We start from the raw sequence: 21,018 nt of genomic DNA on the forward strand, positions 1-21,018 counted from the left end.
CTAATACTAGAATGGTAGAAAAGTAGAATTTTGCTGCTAAAGTTATTGATAATTGATTTGGTTATAGATTCGATCTTTATTTAAAAAAATTCGAATTAGAGTGGTATATATTATTAGGGCAATTCAGCTCGTTGAAAGGAATAAATAAATAAAAATTCTTAACTAGGAAAATAGAGAGTGAAAAATAAAATGAAATTACAGAAATCAATTTCAAGTATGTTCTTTCAAGTTTAATCTTCTCCTCTTAGATTTCATAATTTCCATCATCAAAATCGTTAAATCAATCTTTTTTTCTAACACCAAAATTCATTTCCAGAAGGTTTTTCCAAACTCGATCTCCAACTTAGAAGAACCTACTCGAAATTGATTTCTATAATTTGTTTTTACTTTTTATTCTCTCTCTTAGTCAAGAAACTTATTTTTCTATTTGTTTACATGGTAGTGGAAATGTTCATGTCAGCCGGCTGAATTCCTTAACGAGGAGTGTCGATGAAAAAGCTAAATAAAAACCGTATCTATAATAAAATCAATTTTTAATGGCTTAATATAGAAAAATAATTAATAAAAAGCTTGATACTTAAAATATATTAGCCAAACAGTTTATATTTCATGTTGGAACCAACACAGCAAACATAGATTAAAAAAAATTAGAAACAAAAACCGCCTTAGCAACTAAAACACTTTACAATAATGTCACCCAAAAGTCATAGGAGTGGGTAGCTCATTTGCTTCAGCACTTATGTAGATAACGAAACATATTCAGGGTCGGTTTGATTTACGTTCTGTTCGTTATTGCTGTTTGTTGTTGGAAAAAACTTACGTTCTGTTCGTTATTGCTGTTTGTTGTTAGAAAAAACTGTTCTTTTAAAACGCAAGATTCCTGCTTTTGTAACAAAAATTAAACAGGATACGAAAAGTAAGTAAACAAACACCCTCTAATTAGAGATGAAATTCACTCACCACCCAAAGGAAGCCCAGGGAAATAACAAATCTCAACCATTTAAGTAAATTAATGAAAGTGATAAGGTACCGAAATAGGTTTAATTTTTTTTTTGAAAGTATCAATTAGGTTCCACGTATAAAATAGCACTAATGTAGACTTAACGTTTAAAAACGAACACCAATTTAGGCATCGGTAATGAAATATGACACGTAATTCATATTATTCCGTTAAGTTCTAATTTCTTTCTCCACATACAATTGACAGAATTTAACGGAGTAATATGAATTATGTGTCATGTTCTGTTATCGAAGTCTAAATTGATACTTTTTTTTAACGTTAAACTTACATTGATACTATTTATATATAGATTGTATTTGTATCAGTGGATCAAAACCATTTCTTTAATTTTTCATGGAAAATGGAACTTTTTTGTTTAAAAAGAAAGAATGTCAACATGAATAATTAAGGATATCAAGAACAGAAGTAGTTAATATAAAAATGAAAATCCACTCCTAGTGTTTTCTCTTTTAGGATTCTCCATGCTCCCCATTTTGATTTTGCATTTTCCCTATAAACTATATAAAATGTTAGAAACTATTTCTTAAAATTTTCAACTAATAATTATAGCACATGCAGATTTAATGAAAATCAAATAACATGCAGTACTTGTTTTTTCAATAATAAGTTTATTAAATACCTTTATAGTTTTGGATATTTTTCAGTTTAGTTAAATTATTTACTTATTTTTAAAAATATTTTTGATGCAATTATTTTTAAAAATATAAATAGACTTCTATGTAATTCACACATTTATTTTCCTAAAACTTGTTGACATGGACCTAAGGTACAGACAAGCCCAACATTGAAGGCTCAACCCACTAGGTTCCGTACAGGTACATATACAATAGGAAAAATTACAAAACTGGGTCAAATGGGAGGTCCATTTACATATTAAACCTATTTATTAATTCTACTACATATCTAGACTAATTTTGTGTGACTTTCCAAAAATACCCTCAATATTTACGCGGAGCTCGCCCCATCCCGTCTGACTTCGCATATTCACCCATATGCGAAGCCTGCGAAGTTAATGTTTTAATTTACTTAATGAATTTAGTTCGCATATGCGAAGCCTGCGAAGCTGAAGTTTGTTTTGCTTGATGAATTTAGTTCGCATATGCGAATGCTGGATATGATTTGAAGCTAATACGCGAAGTGGTATATAACAAAAATTGGCAAACAATAACGGATTCGAACATTAAAATCATAACATTATCAAAATTTACAACAAGATTGCCACAATAACATCATTCAAATCATAACATTATCAAAATTTACAACAAGATTGCCACAATGAACTCTACTAACCAATCATTTTAAAGTGAAACTAACTAATCTGGTACCAATTTTGAAACGAATGAGTAATCTTGGCACCGGATTAAGTTAGGTCCACTTTGAAGATTGGCACCATGGGATGGACGTGTCCCATGGTGCACCCCGAGATTGACACAACCTCTCCTAACGAATCATTTTAGGAGTGAATGTGTCAATCTTGGGGAAGTTCATCCCTATACAGGAAGGAAAATCATCTCCCCTGCAGCCCAGTACGCCGCCTTCCAAAAAGGGATGTTACGTATTCAATCATCTACAGAAAAAATTAAACGTGTTAGTTATGAAAAAGGACGATTTTGGCTTCGCGAAATGACAATTAGCGAAGCATGCGAATGTAAATGTGCAGGGGAAGAGGTGATTTTACTTCGCATATCGATGCTTTCGCGAAGTCTGCGAGGTCTGAAACGTGAGGATCTATTCGAAAACTTCGCGAGCTAATCGATTCGCGAGGTAGATCCATACGTTTCAGACTCTTTCTCTTCGCAGAACTTCGCGAAATCATCAATTCACGAAGTAGATCATCACTTTCCAGGCTCGTTCTCTTCGCAAAGCTTAGCGAAACCATCGATTGCGAAGTGAATTCATGAAAAAACGCAGAAAAAAAAACAGATACTTACATTTTTCGCCCCTTTCACCCTCAAAAGCGACAATAACAATATGATAACATGGGAAGAACGAAGGAAATAACGTAGAAAAACCATTTCTTTGATGGTAACAAGAAGAAAGAAACCAAGCAACGAATAGGAAGATGAAAAACCATTTACTCGTTTTCTAGGGTTGGGAAGTTGCAGAATCAAGAGATGAAGAGATGAAAAAGAGAAATTCATTATGATTTTGACTAAATGGTGCAGATTTCGTGCAATTTAAAGGAAGAAAGGAAGATCAAAAGTCTTGAAATCATTAATGCTGGAGCAACTTTTCGCATAACCAAGGAGATAGAGGGAGCGGCGATTCGCAAGTGGTGGAAGTGGGAAGGTCAGGGGTATTTTTGGAAAGTCACACAAAATCAGTCTAGATATGTAGTAGAATTAGTAAATGGGTTTAATATGTAAATGGGCCTCCCATTTGACCTAGTTTTGTAATTTTCCCTATACAATAAGGAGACTTTTATCTAATTTTTCTTAAATATGCTTAGTTTTTTTTTTTTTTTGAACTCAAATATGCTTAGTTACATAACTCAAATTATATTTATGCAAAATTTAATAAATAATAATATCATAATCAAAATTTGCCCTGAAACCTTGGGAGTGGGTAGACCTACCCTTACCTAAACTTTTTCCTACCAAAAAAATATATAAATATTATTTATTTATTTATTACGTCATCCGGTTCGACCAATTCGAGCCATCCGATTCGATCAAGTGACACGCGATCCAATTACCAATCCGGTTTGATGTCCGATCCGGTTTTGATAACATTGCTAGAAACCTTATCTTTGAAAAGCAGGCACATAATAATGCAGTGAGCGTGAACTGAACAACCGAATAACATGATATGAAGCATAAATATAACAAGAGCGGATAAGAACATTACAAAATGTAAAAATGTGTATTTTTTTGTGTGACAACCATATCTTTGTGGTGCTTCTCCCTTTAATTATTATCTTCCAAAGAATCTCTTTTGTTGGCCCAAGTTTTTTTTTTTATAGAAAAAGACTTTTTGAATTGTTTCTTTTTTACTACTAATTCTGGAAATATTTATACGAGTAGTCAATATCCATATAAAGCAATCAAACAATGAAATCATTATTCAAAAATTTTCAAAAATACTGTAACGGAATTAGTCTTTTTTTTTTTAAGCATTTCTCCTCATAATACTCAAACTTCTTGTATCATTGTCTCGATGCACGTTTAAGCCATAAAAACTCCTCATTAACTTGCAAATATAATTATCTTGTTGTGAAAACCCGCCGACAGCTCCATGTATATTTCTTTCTACGGACACTATAGAGGAAAACATTTTTCATATCTATTACCTAGATCAAAACTTGTTGCTTACCTCAGTACAATACGAATTCTATGTCATCTTTACCATCGATGAGAAAATATCATTAAAATTAATGCATTTCATTTGATTGTATCCAGTTCTTACTTAATTTTGAGCAACCACTTTTTCTTCAAAGCTTTATTGCTTAGAGACCATTTCACCAACTCAAAGAATTTATTCTTAGTTAATGATTTCATCTCATCTTGAATGATGCTAATTATTTCTTATGTTTTTCATTTGTAACTTCTTTTAAAATTTTATGGTTCTCCACCGTCAGTCACTAAGATATATTCATTTAATGAGTATCTAATAGAGCGTTAAACAATTCTACTGTATCTTGTCTAAATTAGAGAACTTTTTGAAGATGGTGGTTGATTATCGACTTTTTCATCAATATTTCATTTTCAATAAGAGCATTTTGATCAACTATTTGAAGTTGATTCTTTTAAATATCTTCTCTCCTAAAATTAAAATTTTCAATCAGATTGGAATTACTACACTAGTTTGATTGGTTTGACGTTATATTATTTTGGGAGGTGGGAATTTACCTTTTATGTTATTTTAGAAATGGACTTTTTGATTTTCTGTGCTTTTGGTTGAATAATTTCTCATAGTAAAATTAAAAATAAGAAGAAAATGATGCTTAAAGAAAGAAAGAATAGAGAAGAGAAAAGAATGAATTTCTTATTAAAGAAGAATGATCAAGAGATTAAGTGAATTATACATTATGTCAAAAAGCATTCTAAGCCCCCCAATTTTTTATTTTATTATTCATTAAGTCTTTAATTTTTTATTTAGACACATTAAACCTGTAAAAAAAAAAATTGTTGCATTAGCCTTTTGCTTGCAAAATCAGTTAATTAAATCTCTAATTCAGTTTAAAAAGCCGTTATCCATTTTATTTTATTTTGAAATTATATTTTTTTTATAGTTTGAAATAAAGTTTTTTCGGTTTTTTATAGCCATATTATAGATATCAAAAACTTTTTTTAAACTGTGAAAACTATAAATTTTGAGCGCACGTGAAATAAATAATGTTATATTAATTGAGTTTTACGTTGAAAGCTGAATTTTTTTAATCACTAGGGACTCATTGTGATAGAAAAGATAAAAGATAAGGAGCTAAATGTATCAAGTAAAAAAAAAATCAAGAGTTTACTGAAAAAAAAAAAAGAAAGATGATTATAATATGTAGAATGGTTCTGGTATATATAGAAGTTTAATATGTCTATGAACGTTCGCTGCTTTACAGATAAAATTTTCAATAATTATTTTACTATATTAAGCCTTTGATTCGATATTGACAGAAAATTAATTTATAAATAATTTGATCATTTATTTTGTGCTCCATCATGTAAACAATAACCAAAATTAACAGTCTAAAAGTACTATTAACATGAATGTAGATCACAAATGCAACGAAATTATTAATGAGGAACCAATTGTTATAAAACAAATAATCCAGAAGGACAATGTGATAAAATAATTAATCAAATCGCATTATGCAAGAGCAATGTTGTAAAAACCGCTAGGCGCTAGTCGGGTGGACATGACCCTCAAGGATTAGTCGGATACTAATTGGGGACTAATCGGATTTTTATTTTTGTATTTTTTATTCAACAAATTATTATATAAATTCAATTAAATATGTAGTATATTATCTAAAAATAATAATATAAAATTATTTAATATAGAAAAACACGTATATTTGTAACATATATATTTAAAATTATGCAAACATCAACATTTCAACAACAATATCATTTAAACAACTTAAAGGTGAATTATAATAAAGTAAAAAAATAAATTCACAATTAAGAATGCTTTTGTTCATCGTCGCTTAGGCGGTATCTAGGTTGTGTCGAGGCGGCCTAGGCGGAGCGTAAGTGGCTGAAAATCGCCTAGGAGTCAATAAACTGCCTAAAGGGACTAATCATAAAAAATTGGGACGGAGTTTCGATTTCGAACGCCTAGGTGGGGCCTAGACAGTCCAGACAGCCTTCGCTTCGAACACTGTGCAAGAGATACATTTTGCCTTTAAAATATTGAGAAATGTTACCATTTTTATGGCAAAGTAGAAACTAGGCTTTTCCTCATATTAAATTAATCTATTTAATTTATAGATGAAAAAGGATGTATAGTCACATCTTTTTACCTAACATCTCTCAAATAAATGCATAGATTAATCACTATTTTTACTAAGATAAATGAAACATTCAATACCACAACTACTTGTTCTTTCTTTTCAATTTATATATACAAATTTGTGTATAATTTCCGGTTAGATTGCAGCATCAATCATTTAAGAATATGGTATAAAAGGTAACTAAATGGAGACATTTTCTATTGTAACAATGAAAATTAAAATATTAAAAAAAAACATACTTTTAGTACTTATAAAAAAGTATGTACTTCCCCTCCACAGTGAGAGAGTGTCTAAAGTATCTTTTAAAGATACTTTGGATAAAGCTAATATGAAGTGTGCCACGTGGAAAGCTAAGACTCTCTCTCTCGCAGGCCGTCTCACATTAATTCAATCTGTTAATTGTGCTACTCCCAATCACATTATGTAGGCTTGTCAGCTTCCGGATCCTGTCCTTAATGATCTTGATAAGATTAACCGTAGGTTCCTGTGGGGGGAAGCTGAGGAGGGGAGAAAGATCCATCTTGTGCCTTGGAGTGAGGTTTGCCAGCCGAAAGATTCTGGTCGTCTGGGCATTAGGAAAGCTAAGGATAATAATAAAGTTTTATTAATGAAACTCCTTTGGCGAATGTGGCAGTGTCCCTCTGCTCTGTGGGTCCAGCTCTTAAGTGAGAAGTACCGGAAGGATAAGGTGTTGGGGGGACTGTAGACACCGAGTCGGAGGACCTGTGACGAAAACCCACGACAAACGGCTAAAGCGGTTGATTCCATTAGTTAGGAAATTTAAAAATCAAAGGGAAACTCGGAGAGCCGGCATGTGATAGCCCCGCTAACAAATTCAGCGTCTCCTGAGTAAGGTCGGGCATGTTCATCGTCGTATCGATGTATGAGAAGGCCCCGGAAGTCGGGCGTTAGCCGATGAATGACCAATGTCGCTCCCGACGATAATCGTCGTTCCTTAAATAACGGCGCGCGACGCGTCGAATGCCCGCCCGACGGGCTGGGTGTCGAACGTCGCCCGTCGGACGATGGGCGTCGCTCGTCGAGCGTTGGGCGCAACCCGAAGCACGTCGACGTCGCCCGACGTTCGATGGGCGGACGCCCCACGACGTCGGGCGAGCGCCCAACGCTCGTTGGGCGGACGCCCAACAACGTCGGGCGAACGCCCAACGTTCGTTGGGCGAACGCCCGACGAGGTTGGGCGAACACCCAACGGCTGTTGGGCGTTCGCCCAACGTGATTTGGGTGTCGCCCAATTCCCATCGGGCGACGCTCAAATTTTTTTGGTATCCGTGCCTATAAAAGGCACGGATCCCTAGACATTCGGGGAGATTTTTTGGGAGCTTCTCACTCTAGACATTTTTAGAGAGAGAGTTAATTTTTTGGGAGAAATTTTTTTTTTTCTAAAAAAATCCCAAATTTTCTAAAAGTTAAATATTTTACCGAAACACTAAAAACACCGAAAAATGATAATTTGTGGAATCAATCGACTTCAGCTGTCAATACCGATCTTGAGGTATTATCCGAGAACTAGACTCGTGTTATTTATTTATTTATTTTATTTTATTTATTCTATTCATTTATTTATTTTTAAGATATAGTTTTATTTATTTATTTAGTTATTTATTTATCACGTTTATTTACTTTTCCGCGTTTATTTAATTCCCGTCTCGTATTAAACAAATATTTTTGTTTTAAATAAAAAACCCTCGTTTTGACATCCCAACACGAACCGTGACCCGATTTGAGGGTAGTTCGGGATCAAAACGTTGTAATTATAAATTTTAAAAATATTTCCATATAACGTTTTGAAATAAAACATCGTTTTAGGAGTCTCCGTTATTGACTATGATCCAATTTTGGTAGTTCGGAGACCCAAAACGATAGAATAGATTAGATTTAAAGTGTTTGAATAAATCTGGAAAGTTAGGTGCTGTTTCTGTAATTCTCCCATTTTCTGTCGCTAAAGGTTGTTTACCGACGGATTTTCCGTGTAAACCTGCTGGAACTTTAAAAAAAATCCATTTTTGAACATTTTTCTTACCTTTTTTGGGATTGATTCTTATATATGTATATATGTAACTATGTAATATGTTTATCAAAATTATTTTTGGGGTATATGACTATTAAATACTAATTATACATCTATTTATTCGTTATTTTGATACCATTTATACTAAATTAGCTTTGGTAAAGTATATGTATATATATATGTATAGTTTTTTTTGGGGTTTTTGGGATAATCAATTAATAGATGATGTTGGGAGGTATTAAACCTTGGTTTAGAGTTTATTAGGTAAAAACTATTTTGGATTAAAGGTTGTTTTTCTATGAACTTTGTTCATTGTTTTACATAATTTTAATTTGAATAAAAGTATATCATATCTAATAGTAATTTCATCATTATTTTCACTTATTAATATGTATTATTTTCTCTCTTTAGTTTTAATGGGTATTATTACTCATTTTTATGTATATATATATATATTTCAAATGTATTTAGGGTGGGGTTTGGATTTAATTTGTTTATCCTTGTAATTGTGTTTAAGTAAGGAGTAAATTGAGTGAAAAAGAGAAAAATAAACCACAAAAGGGATTTTAACTTGATTATTTAAACTAATGGTTTCTAGAGGTTCCTAATGTAATTAAAAGGTTTCTCCTTAATTCTTTATCGTTTTCAAACGATTTCTCAAATATCACGTTTTCAAACCTTAATTCGTTCCAACGACGGATTAAGCGAACATTATAATTAAAATCGTTTCTGTTAATTGTAAATAATAGAGTTTTGAATCGTTTTCCCAACTAAACGGTTTTGTACAAAAATAAATGGACTTGTATGCTTAATCACGTTTTTTAAAGCTTCTTATCTCACGTTTTCAAAACGCTCGAGTCGTTCCAACGGCGATTCGAGTCGATATCATGTAAACTGACAGGGTTTTGAAACGTACCTAAATCATTCCAACGGCGATTAAGGTACGAACCATGTAAATAAATTCGTTTTTGGGGGAATGAGATTAGCTTAGAGTTAATATATAGATTGAAGCATAAATCACACTGGGAATAAATCAATTCTCTCCTCTATCTCCCTCTCTCTCCTATATACTTTAAATTCATGCAAAATGGGTGATTCTTTACTAAAATGGCTTTCAATAATATGCTCAAAACGGTTTTCAAAGCGAGAAAGAAAAGGTTTCAAATGAATTTTAAACTTAAAGAAATATACGATTAGTCCGTTATCGCCTAACACGCTAAGTAGGAGGCCGGTGGTTCATAACCGGGCGATGTCGGGGTGCCTAGTAGCCTTTCTCCGGAAAGGAGCTAGCCTTCTCGGCTCGTACCTAAGTTTCCCGAACCCTCACCGGTCTCCCACAAGGGATCGGTGTTCATTTTCCCATTCGTGGGTGACGACTCTTCCATACTCCGAGCTCCGGCCCTGCCGAGCAGCTTGATTCCGTGATTGGTTGCTTTCGGTGCCAATCATAGCATCTGTCGTCAACGGTGTCCATCCCCCGGTCCGCCCGGGCGAGGCCACGACACCTACAGGGACCTAAGGAGAGGGTGGTTAATTGTTCCTTTCTTTGGAAAGGTATCAGTGCTGTGTTTGCTGAGTTTTGTACTGGGATTGGGTGGAATGTGGGTAATGGCAGCTCCATCAGTTTCTGGAAGGATAGGTTGGTAGGTAAGAAGCCTTTATTGGAAGTTTGTACTTCATTGCCTCCGTTAGACGCTCAGGACTGGAGGATTGCTGATGTTGTGGATTCTGAGGGTGAGTGGATTTGGGATAAATTTGAATCTTACCTCAATTTGGAATCACTCCTTTCTATTAGAGGTGTCCACATTAGTAATCAGTTGGAGGATAAGGACAGTTACTGTTGGGCGCTAACAAACAATTGGGCATATTCGTGTAAGTCTGCTTTTCAGGCTTTCCATCTGGATTTGGATTCTTCTTCCCCAGGGGTGTGGAAGACGATTTGGGGTTTAAAAGTGTCTTACCGTATTAGGAGCTTCCTGTGGCTTGGAGCCAAGAATAGGTTGCTTACTAATTCGGATTGGAAAAGGAGGCACCTAGTGGTTTCTGGAACCTGTGGAAGATGCAGAGGGTTTGAGGAGACGTTATGCCATGCATTTAGGGATTGTGAGAAAAGTTTAGAGGTTTGGAGAAGAATCCTCCCTAGGGATGTGCTCCCTTCTTTTTTAGCCCACTCTGAAGATGATTGGTTTGTGGATGGGATTAAGGGGATTCTTTTGCCTGGGAATCAAGGTGTTCTTCTTTTTGTGGTGGTGTGCCATCAGATTTGGAGGTGGCGTAATGAGGAGATCTTTGGAGGTGGAGTGGTTTATATGCCAAATATTCTTGATTTCTTTTCTAAGAAGATCAGTACCTTGGTTGATAGCTTTGGTGAAGACCCCTTAGCTAGGGTGGTTCAGAGGAAGGAGGTCAATCTCTTAGGCTGGTGTAGACCGAGCGAAGGTGTGATTAAGCTTAATACTGATGGCTCTTGTCTGAGAGACGAGAGAATCGCTGCAGGAGGGGTTCTTAGAGACGATGGAGGCAGGTGGGTGTCTGGCTTCTATCAGAATTTGGGGATTGGTTCTTCCTTTTCTGCTGAGCTTTGGGGGATTCTTTCGGGCCTGAAGATGGCTAAGGATCTTGGAGTGAAGAAGCTTCTAGTTGAGTCTGATAACCAAGAAGCAGTTAAGATGATTTCTAAGGGCAAGTCTGTCTGTCGGAATAGCTCGAATATTATTAAAGGCATTAAAAGAATTGGGTCCTCCTTCGAGTCTATTAAGTTTTCTCATATTTATAGGGAGCAAAACCGCGTCGCGGACCGTCTTGCATTGGAAGGGCACTCAGGTTTGTTGGGCCTTTCTACCTTTTCTTCTCCCCCGATCTTCATTTCTTCCTTGATCTTTGAGGATGTGGTGGGGGTCAGTCTTCCTAGGCTGATCCCGGGCTGAGCTGTTTCGCTTTGTTTGTTTGTTTTCTTTTCCTTTTCTACCAAAAAAATAAAATAAAAAAGTATGTACTTTTTTTTATGAATCTCTAATACTTAATATATATATATATATATATATATATATATATATATATATATATAAGCAAATGTATCAAAAGCTTTTATGGTGATAAATTCAAATTTTCCTAGCTACTCAATTGATAACATAGACGTGTTAGCGTTTCAGATCATTTCAACCCATTTCAGTCTATTTCAATTACGGTTAATTGTCAGCTATTGATCATCACTCACTAGACATGTGTACAAATATATCACAAGCTAGACTAAATCCTTCTCCAACCGATTCACTCCCAAATCTCAATTGTTAGCTTACGGTTAGAGTTGTTGCAACTTATAATTATTTTGGCGTCATTGTTAGTTTGATGCAAAGTTACATTTCTCTTTTTCATCACATGTTTTCTTTATGTTTTCCATCTGTATAAATACCAAACTCTATGTATAAATAGTTTCTTGAGTTTAATCGATAAGATTACTTCATATTAGTTAACAATGCCATGAAGAAGAAGAGTTTGAAAAATTAGAAGAGCAGAGATTTCATTAGAAGCAAAAAACAGAGAATCGACCTGGTGTTCAAGGTTTCAATCATAATCACTCGAGTTCTTTTGAGAATCTTGATTTGGTGCTCATCAATATTGCATCAACCAATAATAACTACATCCCTTGGAATAATGCTATGATCCAAGTCTTAACAGGCAAAAGAAAACTTACTTACATTCTTGAAGATGAAGAAACTCCTCATGGTGGCTCGTAAGGATATAACAAATAAAAGAAGAATAATTGTTTGGTATCCTCCTGGATTATCAATATAATTTTTAAAGAAATTACAGAAGGATTCTTGTATATTCTCTCTACAAGAGAACTTTATAAAGAGTTGAAAAAAAAAAGATTTGGCGATAGCAATGGGCTGATCTTGTACAAAATCAAGAGAGCAATCACGATTTTTAGTCAAGGTAATCTTTCTCTTATGATATACTTCAATAAAATCAAAAGATATTGGGATAAACTTTCATTATTAACGTCGTTTCCCACTTGTCATAGTAATGCTGCAAGATAATATGCTTGTAATGCATTTCAAAGATTTGATGATCTTACTGGAGAGGATAAACTAATATAGTTTTTGATGGGGTTAAACGGTCATTATGATGCTGTAAGGAGTCAGATTCTTCTTATGGACCATTATCAGACATTAATAAAGATTATTCAATGATTGTCCGCATTGAAAAGAAAAATGAAGTTTAGTTTGATCAATCTATTGAGATAGAAAATTCCAACAAAATACCAATCAAATCTCATGAGAATAAATGGAAAGGAAAGAAAGAAAATAAAGCCACGGTTTATGACTATTGTTCAACCTCTGGCCATGTTCGTGCTACTTGTTTTAAGTTGATTGGCTATCTAGATTGGTGGAAGGGCCCAAAGGGAAAAGGTAACATACTTGCAAGGGCTTATTATGTTTAGTCAGGATCAGAATATCCGAGGAATAGAAAGAAAGGAAAGGGTGGTTTAGAATATGGGAATACAAATTAGGCCAATAACACTTCAGACTACTATGAATTTGATGAAGATTTGAGATTTGGGGGATATGAAGAGTATGGACTTAATGATGCATGATATTACAAGACAATGAAGGGAAAGAATGTTGACGATTCACCAATTGGCACTTATTATAGTGCATTTGTTGGATTTTCGGGTAATAACACAACCCCATATTCTAACACATATGAATTTCTATATTATGGATAGTGGAGCAACTTCCTACATTAGTTCAAATATAAAGTTCTTCTCTATTTTACATCACATTGTTAGAAGATAATAAGTTACATTACCTGATGGAACTTCACAACATCTGAATCATATAGGTTCAGTTATTTTGCATAAGCATTTGGATTAATAGAAAACCTTGTATGCACCAAGGTTCAAGTTAAATTCAACATCATTGGGGCATTATTGAAGCAATCAAAGATTGAGATAGTTTTTTTTCTGCAAATTGTTGTTATTTGCAAGACCTTTTGGCACATAAAGTGTTGGATGTTTTTTGGATCATAAATGGTCGATATTTGTTGGATCATACTTCTTTGTCATAACAAATTATTGAGAAGTTTCAACTTTGTAATTCAGAAGAAAAAAAATTACACTTGTAACTTTAATGACAATGTAGATATTTGGCATTTATGTATGGGGCATTCCTCATTTGATTCTTTGATCATATTTCAGTTATTCATGTTGAGTGTAATTCATCAAATTGTGAAGTTTTCCCTTTTGAAAAACTATATGTAGATTCTCTTTTGTAAGTAGTGAGATAAAAACACAAACTATGTTTCAACTTTTACATGTTGATGTAAGGAGCTAAATAATTTTTAACCTTAGTAGACGATTATAGTTAAGTCCCATAGTTTATTTTATCGAAACATAAGCCACGGGTTTTTAAGCATTTTGGACTTTTCTTCTAATGGTAAAAAACCAATGTAGTAATTCTGTCAAGCATAGTATAAGTGACATTGGGATGAATTATTTAATTCCCAATGTTCATAATTATTTAGAAGAGATGGGATGCAAAACTAAAGATCTTATTCCTACACCCGCCAACATAATGGGGTAATTGAAAGGAAACATAGACATTTATTAGAATTAACAAGAGCAATAATAATACATGTTAGTTTACCTACTCGATTTTGGGAGAAAGAGTGCTCATGGCAGCTGCTAGCATAATTTTAAGTCGGGAAACATTATAATACAAGTTTATGGAAAACCAACCAATTACAGTATGATAAGTCGCTCCGAAATTCTTTAGCCTGAAAGGCATGACGTTATAGCAATAAGTTCTTTCACGAGTGATGAATGAAGTTTTTTCAGTGTCATTCTGATCCATAAATATTTCTGAAAACCAGCAATTGCATTGAATTGAGACAAGATTTTACGACTATCTATTTGATCAACGAGCTGGTCGATATTAGGTAGGGGATATCAATCTTTCAGACAAGCTTTATTAATATCGGTAAAGTCTACATATATGCGATAATTCCCATTTATCCTCTTTACAAGTACAACATTAGAGAGTCAATCGGGGTAATGAACCTCCCTAATAAAGTTAACAATTAGGAGTTTGTTAATTTCAACCTTGATATCTTCTTGTTTATCTTGGGAATAGAGGCGCTTGTTGGTCCCTTATAACGTAACAAGTTAGTTCCAAGGGGGGGTAGGAACTATTTAAAATTTTATTACGTTAAGGTTGACTTCTTTTTCTTTGAAAAAGGATAACACAACGCGCTGAGTAAATTAAGACACTAGCTTAGTCAACTGGTGACTAAGTCAGCTTCTTTCTTTAAGTCAGGAGATAACACTTGAGTCTATTCCTGAACTCAGATACTCAATGTATAAAACTCAGCGTGACCTCTTTACTTGGTCAGTTTTGTTTAAGCAAGCAATATATATATTAAGGAGTTTAAGGTTAGAAAGATGTTACTCAGCAGATTTATCCAGGTTCGGCCTCTGAGCCTACGTCCTGTCCCCGGAACACGTTCCGAGCTTTCAAATTCTCTACTGAGCTCTTTAACGGTAGAGTATCAAACCTTTTACAACTTAGAAGCTGAGTATAACAAGAGTACCTTCGTCTATACCTCTACTCACTCCTAATCTCTCGCTGAGTACTATAACCGAGTACTCAGCCTCTCCTTTCTAATCTCTAGAAATGATAAAGATTTGTCCTAAACAACAATTGCTAAGACACCTTAGATGATTGGATAATCACTCTAGACTTTTACACGAAAGATATAGAATTTGGTGTAAGTATTTGCTTTGCTTTTTCTCACAGAACTTTGAGTAGAATTTTGGTCAGCGTAATGGCTTGATAAAGTTCTTGGTTGAAATGAAGCAACTGAAGGGCTCTATTTATAGAGACGTCTGAGGCATCAGTCATTTCGAATTTCGAAATAACCGTTGGAGGGAAGCGGCTTCCTGTCGTTGTCACTCAGTCTTGCTCAGAGCTCTCGGCCAATCAGATTTGAGTATCTTCTGTCATCGGTCAGCTTTTAGTCAGTTCGGCAGAATATCTCTCCATTTATGGTAAGGTCAACTAGACAGCGTCCTGTGTCTTCTGAACTTTACCCAAAGTGGAAACACTTTGTTTGGAAGTTGTTCTTGCTCAGCTGCTGTCTTGTACTCTTTGTCGATTCAACTCAGCAGCTTCATTCTGAAGTTGTTCAACGAAGGTCTTCTAGATCCTTCTCTCGCTGAGCTGCGTTTTGTTCATAACGACAGCGTTTTGCACACGCGGGCCGAGTGGTCTTGATCTGTTTGACTTGGGCTTTGACTTCCGTATTGGGCTTTAAGCCATTTAGTCTTTATGTCTTATAGACAATTTAACTCAACATTGAACAAACACATTAGTGTAATAAATCAAAGCATTTAAACTTAGTGTGTTTAGAATATATTTAATTTTACTTAAATACTTTTGTCAAATCAAAATCATGTGGAAATGTGTTTCAACAAACTCCCCCATTTTTATGTTGGCAAAACTATTCAGCGAGGAACTCAGTGTTGAGCTCCCCCATGATAGTTGACCTATTATTACTTAGCAAACTCCCCCGTCAGGGTTGAGCTACTGACTTAGTTTTACTCTAAACATTTTAAGGTTTAATCGAGTAAGTCTAAGGTCAGTTTTCAGATATAGGTCAGCTCATGGAACATATTCTATTTTACTCAGTACTAAGCGGAAGGTTTAACATTCAAAGAGCACTGAGTAATCATTTTGTTCAATGGGTCTTATGAGACAGTGTTTTATAAACATACAAGACAATGTCAAACATTTAATCAGCATAGGATACAATCAACAAGTATTATAGACAGTAAACACAGTTGATGTAATTGAAGATACATAATAATTAAATACTCAGCATCATATATAAAATACTCAGGTTTGGATAAAAGATGCAAGTATTGAATTGAATTAAAGTAGTCAGCGTATACATAAAAAAAACGTAGAAACATGGACATAAAGATAAGACTGTGCTAGCCTATTTCTGATAAGACTGTGCTAGCCTATTTCTATTTATTTTTCTTTTGCTTGGACTGACTACTTCTAGGAGCCTCCTGCTGAGTTCTAGCTTGTTCTTTCTCCCCCGTTTTGTCAGCATCGGGTGGAGGAGGAATTCTAAAGGAGTCGATTAAGACTGCGGTGGTCAGTACGCCGGACAGCTCCTTAAGTTTATCGGCACTTTCATTGATGCCGTCGAAAACAATAACGCCTTCATCCAAGACCTCTTTAGGTATACCCAGTTCAGTGGCGCTGAGTAAGCTCAGGATGTAGGCTTGAGACTTACCTACCCAAGTAATTGTATCTGACAGCGCAGCAAACACTTGATGAAATGTCTTCAGCAGGGCTGAGTCATAGTATTGACGCTGGATATTGTTATGACGCACATGTGTGAAGGTCTTTTGGGTAGTGACCAGAATCTCATTCTGCTTCATCTGGTCAGTGTCCATCTCTTATTTATTTAAGTTCAGCAGACGAACTGCTTCGCTAATTTGCTCCACCGAGCATTGAGAGTAGGAAGTCAGCTGATGGTTGGTCTTGGTTTGCTCAGTGTGAAGCTGGGCAAAGAGCATCTTAACTTCATCAGAAGTTGCATAGTGAGTGTTCGCAGCTGACAAGGTCTGGAATTGGCCTTGAAGAGTGTTAAGATGTTGAACCGTTGTCAGTTGGAGCTCAGCCAGCTTCGTTATTGAGTCCTACTTGGGCTGATGTGATTGAATTGAGATCATATCACTTAGCAGATCCTTCAGTCCTTTAACCTCATTTAAGAGCTTAGTGACTTGGGACAGCTGAGTTGATGCATTGTTAGTAGACCCAGCAGTAGGTTCAGCAGTTTAATGAAGATCCTTGATTAATGACTGCACCGAGTTGATGAGTTGTCTACCAGACTCGGTGGTATGCAGATAGCTGAGTGATCCTTCATCAGGTTGCCTAGTTTTCTTAGTGTGACCAGTTGGTGGAGGAGTCAGAGTGATGACATGGTCAGTGACTGGAAGGGAGTTTTCAATCTGCACTTGGTTTTCTGGAAGAGATGATTGATCGACAGGAGTTATGGTTGGTGAAGAAGTAATCCGAATAGATTCAGTGCTGACGGGGGCAGGAATGTTCTGAGTCAGCACAGTGCTTGGAGCAGCAGTATTGACGAGAACTTGCTCGATTTGGCTTGTAGAGTTGGCGGAAGCATTTAAGTCGGCTTGTTCCTTTTGTGAAGAAACAGAGGCTTGCTTTTCAAGAGAAGCTTGTTGAGAAGAAGGGGTTTGCTTACTGAAAAACTTTAACTTAAGCGAAGAAGGATCTTTGGTTGGCTTTTGTACAGGAAGGTCAATGACAGTTGTTTGACTTGCCTTTACTAATCTTCTTCTGCGAGGAGGAGTAGGATCAGCTTGGATAGATTCTCCTGAGTGAGAAAGAGAAGTCTCTTCTTGATCAGCATTGGGCTGGTTAGCTTGTTCTTGTACTTCATCTCCAGCCAACTCAGTATTAGTTGGGTCAGCAGCTTCCTCTTCACTCGCTGTCTCCTCAGCGTCATCCTGATCGCTTTCTTCTTCTTCTTCTTCTTCTTCTTCTGCTTCCTCATCATCCCGATCTTCGTTATCTAATTCTTCTTCCACCCGAGTGATGAAGTGATCATCCAGTTCCACATCATCTTCTTGATGCTCAGCTTCAGTTCCCTGACATTGTGTGAAGTGAGAATCACCAGGAACAATGATGTCAGTGGGGATAGCATCAATTGGGGTCAGCTCTAAAGACTTCGTCTTCTTCAGAGGTTGCTTAACAGCATCCACTCTTTCTTCTGTATCAGGCTCATCTTGCCTGCTTCTCATCTGAGCTGACTTAGGTCTCTCCTGACCTTTTTGAGCAACTGACTTCAGCTTCTTTGCCGGCGACTCAGCATCTTTCGAAGGAGTCCCAACATCTTTTCTTTTGTGGGCTTCTGGAGCCTTTGTTCTTTTGCCCTTCTTTGGGACAGTCTCCTCAGCAGGCTGATCACCACCTTTGGCTTTCTTAACCGGTTGGTCAAACTTCAAGGCACGCAGCGCATCAGCTGTTATCTCAGAGCCTTGTGCCCCAGTTTCCTCGAATAGGTCAATCTGATGGTCTTTGAGGATTCTGGTTATGAGTGAGCCCAGCCTTAAAGTTCCAGTGCTCCTTTGGAAGCCGGCTATTAAGAAAACTGGCATATTGATGGGCTTATAAGTCAGCATGTGCCATATGAAGCACTGCTCGAAGTTTGTCGCTGAGCTGGTGCAATTAATCTTAGGGTAAATGTAATTGGTCAGTAGATAGTATGCCATCTTTTGGTGCTGACCCATTGAAGAACTGGAGATTTCTCCAGAATGGCCAGCGGGCTTGCAGAAGGTGGCTACGTACCCAGTTCCTTCATGATCACCCTTCCTTCTCAGTTTTGTTCCTTCATTCTTCAATTTCAGCAAGTTGGCAAGGTAGGTAGGGTTGACGAAGATTGTTTTCTCTTTTACCACAGTTGCTAGGTAGTCCTGGTTATCGTCAGCAACCCGCAGATTGTGGTAGAATTCCCTTACTAAGTCAGGGTAAGTTGGGTCTCTGATTGAGAACAGCTCCGTCCATCCATTCTTCGATATCCATTCACAGAATGGTTGCTCGGTTTCTACGAAAGCCTCAGAGAACCATCTTGAGAAGTCTATCTTCCACTCTCTAACGTCTTCGAAGACCTTAGTATAGGTTCTTACTTTGGTCGGCTTTCCTTTGGAGGAGGTGGCTTGGCCAGCTTTGCCTTTGCTCGGTGTAGTGGCCTTAGTCATTTCAGGCAGAGCAGTATGCTTGGGAGGTTCATCGGAACTGGTCTTAGGGTGACCGGCACCGGAGATGTTCACTGAAATCTTAGTCATAGTTTCAGAGAGGGTTTTGGAAGTTTTGAGAGTTTTTAGAGAGAAGGTGCTTATGCCAGAGAATTCGGTAAGTGTAAAGAGATAAAAATGGGGATTTACCTATTATTTATAGCGGTGTGAGGTGGATCTTATCGAATCCATGTGTCAGTTTTGCCTTGGGATTGTCAACCGACAATGATCCTGGCACTTATGACACATTCGGCGCATACGTCATCCTAGGTGGCTATTCGCGTGCTTTAGCATTAAATGCAATGGATCTTGTACTCAGCGTTTAGGATTCTAAACGTTCTATATTCTGAGTAGTCAGTTTTATACAAACGGATGGTTTAAGTAGTTGGTTGCTCAGTTTGAGATAACTACTCAGTGCACATATTTGCTCAGTATGTGATATTCATTCATTTAGCATTAAACACTCAGCATACGTCTATTCACTCAGCAAATAATATCATAAGTCATTCAGCATGGTAATTCACTCAGCATGAATATATATTAAGAGCTGGAATTTACTGAAGAGGATTAAACATACCAATGGCTTCTCTCAATATGCTGAACTGCTCACGAGCCAGTGGCTTTGTGAAGATATCCGCAAGCTGCTCATCCGTTGGGACATAGGTCAGCTTTATCTCACCCTTGAGTACATGGTCTCTAATGAAGTGATGTCTGATGCTGACATGCTTCATCCTGTTGTGCTGGATTGGGTTCTTTGATAGATCAATTGCACTTTTGTTGTCACATTTGACCTCAATTGTCTTTGTTTGAACACCATAGTCTTCAAGCTGTTGCTTAATCCATAAGACTTGAGCAACACAGTGTCCAGCAACAATGTACTCAGCTTCAGTGGTAGACAAGGCTACTGACGCATGCTTCTTGCTGAACCAGGATACAAGACAGCTTCCTAAGAAGTGACATCCTCCAGAGGTGCTTTTTCGTTCAAGCTTGTCTCGTCCATAGTCAGCGTCAGTGTATCCAACGAGTGTGAAACCATGAGTGTTGGGATACCATAAACCTGCGTTCATTGAGCTTTGCAAATATCTAAGGATTCTTTTTACAGCTATGTAATGAGATTCCTTAGGGTTAGATTGATATCTAGCACAGTAGCATACTGAGAACTGAATGTCCGGTCTACTTGCTGTTAAGTAAAGTAGAGAGCCTATCATACCTCGATACAATTTGATTTCTACTGACTTACCATTCTCGTCAGCACAAAGGACAGTGTCAGTGCCCATAGGGGTAGATATTGGCTTGCAATTTTCAAGATCATATTTCTTCAATATCTCCTTGGCATATTTAGCTTGACTGATGAAGATGCCATTTTTCCCTTGTTTGATTTGAAGTCCAAGGAAGAAGTTGAGTTCTCCCATCATTGACATTTCAAACTCAGTCTGCATTTGCTTGCTAAATTCCTTACACATTGACTCATTGGTAGCACCGAATATAATATCATCAACATATATTTGAGCCAGCAGGGTGTCTTTACCCTTTCTCTTAATGAATAATGTTGTATCAGCTTTGCCTCTGACATAATTTCTAGTCAGCAGGAAACTGGTCAACCTCTCATACCAAGCACATGGTGCTTGCTTGAGGCCGTACAGAGCCTTTTTGAGTTTATAAACGTGGTTTGGGAATTTAGGATCCTC

The sequence above is a fragment of the Euphorbia lathyris genome, chromosome 5 (genome assembly GCF_963576675.1).
Source record: "Euphorbia lathyris chromosome 5, ddEupLath1.1, whole genome shotgun sequence".
Taxonomy (NCBI): Eukaryota; Viridiplantae; Streptophyta; class Magnoliopsida; order Malpighiales; family Euphorbiaceae; genus Euphorbia; species Euphorbia lathyris.